This window comes from Anneissia japonica, unplaced genomic scaffold (genome assembly GCF_011630105.1).
Source record: "Anneissia japonica isolate Jap-2015-1 unplaced genomic scaffold, ASM1163010v1 scaffold287801_len30788_cov195, whole genome shotgun sequence".
Lineage (NCBI taxonomy): Eukaryota > Metazoa > Echinodermata > Crinoidea > Comatulida > Comatulidae > Anneissia > Anneissia japonica.
In genome coordinates this window covers 1-7438 of record NW_022747854.1, presented here as the reverse complement: position 1 = coordinate 7438, position 7438 = coordinate 1, and the positions used below count along the sequence as shown (strand labels likewise).

Sequence of the window (7438 nt, the reverse complement as noted above, 5' to 3'; positions counted from 1 at the left end):
GTATATATAAAATCTGTTCAAACTCTATGAAAAATTTCTGGAACCGCTAATACATAGCCTTATGGGAATTTTATGGGGGGGGGGGAGAGAGGGAGCGGGTCTGCCCCTAAACTTATCCCTCACATATTCACCTAACAACAATGCTTTATAGGTTGCAGCAAAATGTTATCAACAGCCTAACCTCTTTACTGTGATAGCCCACCAAACAACCAATTAATGTTAGTGTCGAATTGCACAAATCTGATTGGTCACTTCACCAATCAGCTGATTTGAATTGTCACTTCATGTAGAGCCAACGGAATTAGCGGTAGTATTTTGAATTTTTTTCTCTGGACTTGTCATGATGTTAGGCAGTTATAAACATACTCCTTGGAAGTATTTTAGCAGTACTGTATTCACTATCAAGTGAGAGTTGGTTTTGTTTTATTATTTAGTTAGTTTACCACTCTAGCAGACACGCTAGCCTGCTCCTAGGCCTAGTAGTAGTAGTGGTAGATGAAGAGGCCTGGCCTAGCGTAAGGCCTAGACCTAGCTGTAACGTTATGTAGTGACGGCCGCCGTCTGTTCGAGAGACCGATCAACGGTAACGACCTCTAACCCCGGCATCTGTGTATTTGCATATCCTGCCTTCAGGTGTGCAGAGGAGGGATCGCCGAGATCTTGGGGGAATTGTCGTCACTCGTACACTGGACTTCATGCAAGACGCATCATCATACCTAGCTAACGCTACAGGATTTGTTTATGTGTATCTGGTGTCCGAGTCTACACAGGAGTATACTTGCCTGCGCTGTGGATACTGCTGTGTTCGTATATTTCTGGAGTATTATCACAGTATATAGGCGATAATTACTACAGGTAATACTAGCCTAGCGGCTGTACAGAGACAGACAGAACTGAGGTTCTCTCTAGGCCATTGAGGATATAGGGCTAGGTCTAGAACCTGGGCCTTTTTGCTGGCCTAGCCAAGCTGTAAGTTAATTGCCCTATAGTCTAGCATGCCATAAGAAGAGTGGTAAATTGCATTTGGGCCCTGTCCTGACTAATGTCCATGATGCTTTAATAAAATAATGGGTTTAGGGTTAACCGGGGAGGGGGTGGTGTAAAGAATTGTATCATTATTTGCAGAAAGTTAATGTATTAAATCTCTAGGCCTATACTAACATAAGTGGTGATTTTATTTCAGGGTCTCAGTTACTATTGTAATTAAGTAAAAACTCAATCCGGTCAACTCAATCTTGTAGTAGAAAGCATTAATGTTTGTTTAAAGACGTATCTGTGAAGGAACAGAAAATTACCGGACATTCTATAGTGCTTTAATAAAATAATCGGTTTACGGTTAACCGGGGGGGGGAATAAAATAATGGGTTTAGGGTTAACCGGGGGGGGGGGGGTGTAAAGAATTGTATCATTATTTGGAGAAAGTTAATGTAATCAAAAGGCCTATACTAACAACATAAACGGTGACTTTATTTCAGGATTCTCAAGTCTCAGTAACTACTGTAAGTGAAAAATCAGTCAACTCAATCATTGTAGTAGGAAAGCATATTAATGTTTGTTTGAAGACGTATCTACGTGAAGGAACAGAAAATTACCTGACTTACTAAAGGTGAATATAATGTTTTGTTGACGTTTTATTTTTACTGTCCTGTACTATTAATTATTAACAACATGCTAAAGATGATGCTGTAGTTTACACGATAGAGTTTAATCAAATTTAATGTGTATAATTAGGCCTATATAGGCCTTAAGTGATATGGAAATTGTAATGTAGGCTAAGCTGTTTTGATAACTAAAAAATTTTTTTTTTTTTTGATTAAAAAAGAAGTAACTGCTAGTCTGTCATTAGCTACATATATATATATTACTCCTATTTCAATACAATAATAAAGGGATGTAATACATTTAATAGCAGTTTCTCTAATATGCGCTCTATATACTGTATAAGTTTACCATTATTATTCTTTTTAAAGATTTTGTTTTGTTATATCTTTCAGGAAGAGTGAACTCCGAAAAATGTTAGTACAAGTCACAGTGATTCAATATTTCAAAATAGATTTGTTCAACGGCATAATTCATACTAATTAGCTTGGTACCATCGGACAAGAAAAGGCATGTTTATGGACCGTTTCTGCTGCAATATCACAAAGAATGCTGGTTTATGCACACCTGTAACACAAATGGTTCTTGAATATTGTATTATATAATAAACTCTTATATTATGACTACATTACGAAAAAAATGCTTATTTAACCGGACTGTAAAGCAGCCTTGAATTTGAGGTACAGTATGTTTAGCAGTAAGACATTAGCAAAACGATTATAAATGAAAGGGTATGCTAGTAAATGAGACCCTAGGGAAGTAATGTCCCTACCGTATGATGTTTGTTGGTGTTTTAAATTAAAGAAATTATGGTTTGTATAATTATGAACTCATAGTGTATTTTGTAAGTCTGCAGAAGTTGATTAAAGCCATTGTTACCAAGTGGAACTGGGACCATTGCAAACCAATTAAAACTGGGGCCAGTTAAAGACCAGTTGAATTGTCCAAAAACACACAACACCCACATTTTTTTTTTATAGAATACACAGATTTTTTCTATAAAATCGTTCAATTTATATACACTTTCTATACAATTGTATAGAATTTCTATTCGCATATTTAATGTATTTTTATAGGTTTTTCTATAAAATGTTTATAGATTTATAAGTGGTTTTTATAAAATTGTTTATAGATTTTCTATAGTTTTTTAAAGGTTTTTTTTAAATATAAAATATTCATAGACTTTCTATAGATTTTTAATAGAATTTTCATAGTTTTTTATATAATTTTTATAGGTTTGTAAGTCTTTTAATATAGTTTTAATATATTTTTTATAGAGTTTTTATAAATTTTTTATAGTTTTTTTAAATATAATTTTAATAGATTTTTAATATAGTTTTAATAGAGTTTTAATAGCTTTTAATATAGTTTTAATAGCTTTTTAATATACTTTTTATAGTGGGCTTCTATAGTTATTTCTATAGATTTTCTAAACAATTATGCTATAGACATTCTATAGTTTTTTTTTTGGATAGAATTCTATAGAATTTTTTTGTATGGGTATCTATAATAATTAATATTTTGCTTGTTTTTCCCTTTGTATGTTGTTGTTCAGGAAATAAAATCATTATTGATGAAACTGTATTGCTGATGATAATGTTTTAATTGTATGGTATAGAATAAATGAATCATAATTTTGCTTTTCCACAGTGAATTTTTTTGAGTTAAGCAAGTACCGTACTCTACATCTTAAGTGAGAAATTCTGTCAAGACCCGGTGATTGAGTATTCAAAGAAAAGAAGCTGGACTACCAACTCAAGCATCAGTCATTTTTTAAACAAACACAACAGTAAACTCTAATCGCAACAATGAACCACTTCACTGATAGCACCACTACCAAACTACAAGAAGACGCACTAATACAGCACAGCAATTCCAAACCAAAGGGCCCTTTTCAGAGCCACCACTTTAACAAAAGAGATTTGATGCATTAAATGTGATAAATGTCACACTGGCCTTTGAAAAATAAAGTCTTAATAAATATTTTTAAATTAATTTATTGTGCTATTACTGCCATCTCTGAATACATAATTATGTAATATTCATCATTTCAAGAAGCAATTAGTACCTCAATATCTCAACATAATATTGTATTTTTATTATTTACATTATTTATTTACACAAGCGTTTACTATTCCAGCACTATCAGGCAGATTTCCACATACATGTACATCAACACATTTACTTGGGCAATTCCTTTTCGTAAGCTTTTTTTTCTTAGATTTTAAGGTACTGTTTAAAAAAATTTTGTACAGTATCTGCATGTACATTTACAATATTATTATTACATCCATTGGTGACTCTCTAAAGCGTTCAGTGCACCTCCAATTTCCTCTTTGGTGTAAACACTTGCAGGCCTTTCAGTCTGTTTTTTTTTCTGAAAATAAATATAAAATTACTGTATTAAAATAATTTTAAAAAGTAGGAAATACAAATAATTTAACTACTGCATGGTGTTTTTTGTATTGGATTCAACAGAACTTCAACTATAAAATTAAGTTACGACCCCATCACACGATTACACCTAGGCCTACATTTATCTGCCTTTAAATTAGGACACAAAAAAAAATACAGTACATATATAAATATGGCTACCTGCAGTATTTATTAATCTAGGTTTGTGAAAATAAATTTCCAGGCATCAATTAAACTGGTCAATAAAAAACATAACATACACAAAAGTAGGTATGAAAACAGAAGTCAATCAAACAAATACCAAAATTATTAATACTACAGGTCCATGGTTTAGCCCATATTAGGCAAAATTTAAAAAATTTTCTCTGAGCTAGGCCCCTGCTGGTTACTGTCACCCGCTCATGCTGAAGCAGCGACTGCGCACCGTTTACAAGCCCAGGTCATCGCTAGGAAGGCTATTTCATTTGGTGTCAAGCCTATGCAGTTGAAGTAGTGGTACCACGTATTACTAGGCCTAGGCCCTAGTACAGTTTGGACCATCACATGCAATCATTTTATCCTCTGACTTCTGTTTGCATACATAGTGCATTTTGCGTTTCTATTATCGATCTCTGCATCGTTGATGCAAAAATCTAAATCGTCCATACTGTATTCGTATTTTCATGGACCTGGTATTTTCAACAGTTTAATGTGTGTGTCTCGATCGCGGAGAACCAGGCAGCCGAATGAAAGCCTAATGCGCATGCCCAGAAATAACGGTATCGAGCTTATCTTTTCATAGTTTATTCCGATAAATATACCCCTCTCTTATCTTGTCGGAAAAGATGATTGATCAAAGGGAAATACAACGTTGTATGTCCTTCTTTTAATAGGTCCATGCTTGAACCAACCGAAACCTATATTATTCAATGAATGCTTGAATCATAGAGAAAATGGAACTATTTTCTCTATGCTTGAACCAACCAACAACTGCATTACTCAATGGATGCTTGAACCAATCAACAACTGCATTACCGAATGGTATTTTGAACCAACCAACAACTGTATTATACAGTAAATCCTTTAGCAAACCAACAACTGTAATATTCAATGGGTGCTTGAACCAACCAACAATTGTTTTATTCAATGGATTCTTGAACCAACCAATAACTGCATTACTCAATGCATGCTTTAACCAACCAATGCCAAAAAACTTATTATTCAATGGATGCTGGAACCAATCAACAACTGCATTACCGAATGGTACTTTGAACCAACCAACAACTGTATTATACAGTAAATGCTCTAACAAACCAACAACTGTATTATTCAATGGGTGCTTGAACCAACCAATAATTGTCTTATTCAATGGATGCTTCAGCAAACCAACCTAACAACTTCATTGTTTATTTGATGCTAGGACCAATCAACAACTCTATTATTCATTGGATGCCTGAACCAACCAACAGTTGTATTAATTAATGAATGCTTGTATCCACCAACAAATGTAGTATTTAATGGATGTTTTAACCAAGCAACAACTGTATTATTCAATGAGTGCTTGAACCAAGCAATAACTGAATATTTGATGCCCCTTCAGCTAACCAACTCAAGAACTGTATTGTTCAATGGATGCTTGAACAACCAACAACTGCATTACTCAATGGTATTTTGAAGCAACGAACAACTGTATTACACATAAATGCTTTAACAAACCAGCAACTGTATTAATCAATGAATGCTTGAATCAACCAACAAATGTATTATTTAATGGATGCCTTAACCCATTATTACGGGATTTCTTATTATTTTGTGCGCATGTTGCGCTCCATAAGATCAAAGAGTATTGAAAAGATAAACAAGGCAGACAGAAGTCAGTACGTACGCTAGCCTACAGTGTTCTAGGTGCTAAACAATGTTTATAAATTAGTAATTTACCTCTGCGACGCCGTTTCACTCATCTATTATTCGTCTCCGGACATATTTTGACATTGGAAGACTCCGTGAGTTACTGTGTTTATTTGAGTTTTATGTTTTTATTGTTTTAAAGAAATTGATTAAGTTAACCTAGGCCCAGAATGGGAAGAGATGATCGTTGCCTGGAGGCGACGTGCGGTTGATATGAAGAAGTATGGTGTGCATCTGATGACAAAATTATTGAGGCGATACTTTGCTGTTGCGCTTTCATTGATTATTGTACTAGAAACAATAATTGAAACGTTGATTTGTTATCTTTGTAGGCCATAATGTTAACGTGGCAGCTTTGAATTGTAGTATTGCTTAATTGTCTTTTATTTAATAGTTGTTTATTTGTTTTGTTGTAGACTTTACCGTCATCGTAAAAAAGGTCAAAGTTGTCTTAATACAGTGTCTTCGTCTGTTGTCCGGATTAGTAAAGTGGATCCAATATGACGGATGAGAGAAGATTTGATGGTCTCAGCTTTGCAGAGCTCGAGACAAAGTACCGGTCATTCAAAGGACATCTTACAAGGGCAAGGGACCGTCTTAATCGTGTCCTTGACCGAAGTGATACGAAGGTAGCCAAAGAGGCATTTAATGATGTGCAAACAAACATACGGAATATCACAGCGGTTCTAGATGCAATGGATATGGTTGAACCACCCGACTCTGGTTTAGAAGAGATAGCCACCTCCCATTTCGGAACTTGCGGTCCACGAACGGTCACGTGGGCGGGTAAAGTTGTTTATTCACAATCTCTTACCATGCTCTTACCATAGAGAAAATAGAACAGAAGGAGTAACATCGAGCGAAGATCAAAGGTACAGACCTCCTCGCCGCGATCGTAATTATCTCACCGTTACGTAACCTACTTGACGAGATAAGCTAAAATCGGCAAACGCGCATGCGTCGATAACTCTTACAATCATAACATAGCAACGTATCGCGAGCGAGATCGTCGTGATTGAAATATCGATTTACCCAGCAAACACAAAACGTTTTCAGAACCTTCACAAACGTTTTTATTAGGTCCTCTAGGTCTTCGACTTTATTAAACGTTTACAAAACGTTTTATTGAGGTCCTCTACGTCTTCGTCTTCAATAAACGGTCACAAAACGTTTTTAATAAGTCCGCTACGTCTTCGTCTTTAATAAACGGTCACAAAACGTTTACAGAACGTCGAAGTTTTGACTACAAGAATTGTGCCGCAAAGGTCTTTTTATGACGTTGAACTAACGTTTAAAAAACGTTTTACATGCAGCACCACCAAACGACGACAACAATTATAAACGATATAATGATAGGTCTACAAACAACTTTGAGGGGTACAATTCAAACAGAATTTTATATTTTCTTTGTAGTCCTCTGCAAAAATCAAGTATATGTGTGTATTTGTTTTGCTAAATAAATGTCAAATTGAAAAAAAAAATGGTACCACGTGATCGAGGCCGCGCAAGCGCAGCTTTTACACATGAGTGAGTGGTT

General features: G+C 34.9%; 1 long non-coding RNA gene across 2 annotated transcripts; it reads left to right on the top strand.

Annotated features, from left to right (window-relative positions):
• Positions 1–1393: 1393 nt before the first annotated feature.
• Positions 1394–7431, top strand: LOC117120634. 2 transcript variants are annotated; one of them, XR_004447392.1, is made up of 4 exons: positions 1394–1606; positions 1995–2279; positions 3250–5996; positions 6318–7431. It is a non-coding gene; the product is annotated as an uncharacterized LOC117120634 (long non-coding RNA). The 2 variants fall into 2 exon arrangements; XR_004447391.1 differs by lacking the exons at positions 3250–5996; positions 6318–7431 and having other exon boundaries at positions 1995–2418.
• Positions 7432–7438: the final 7 nt, after the last annotated feature.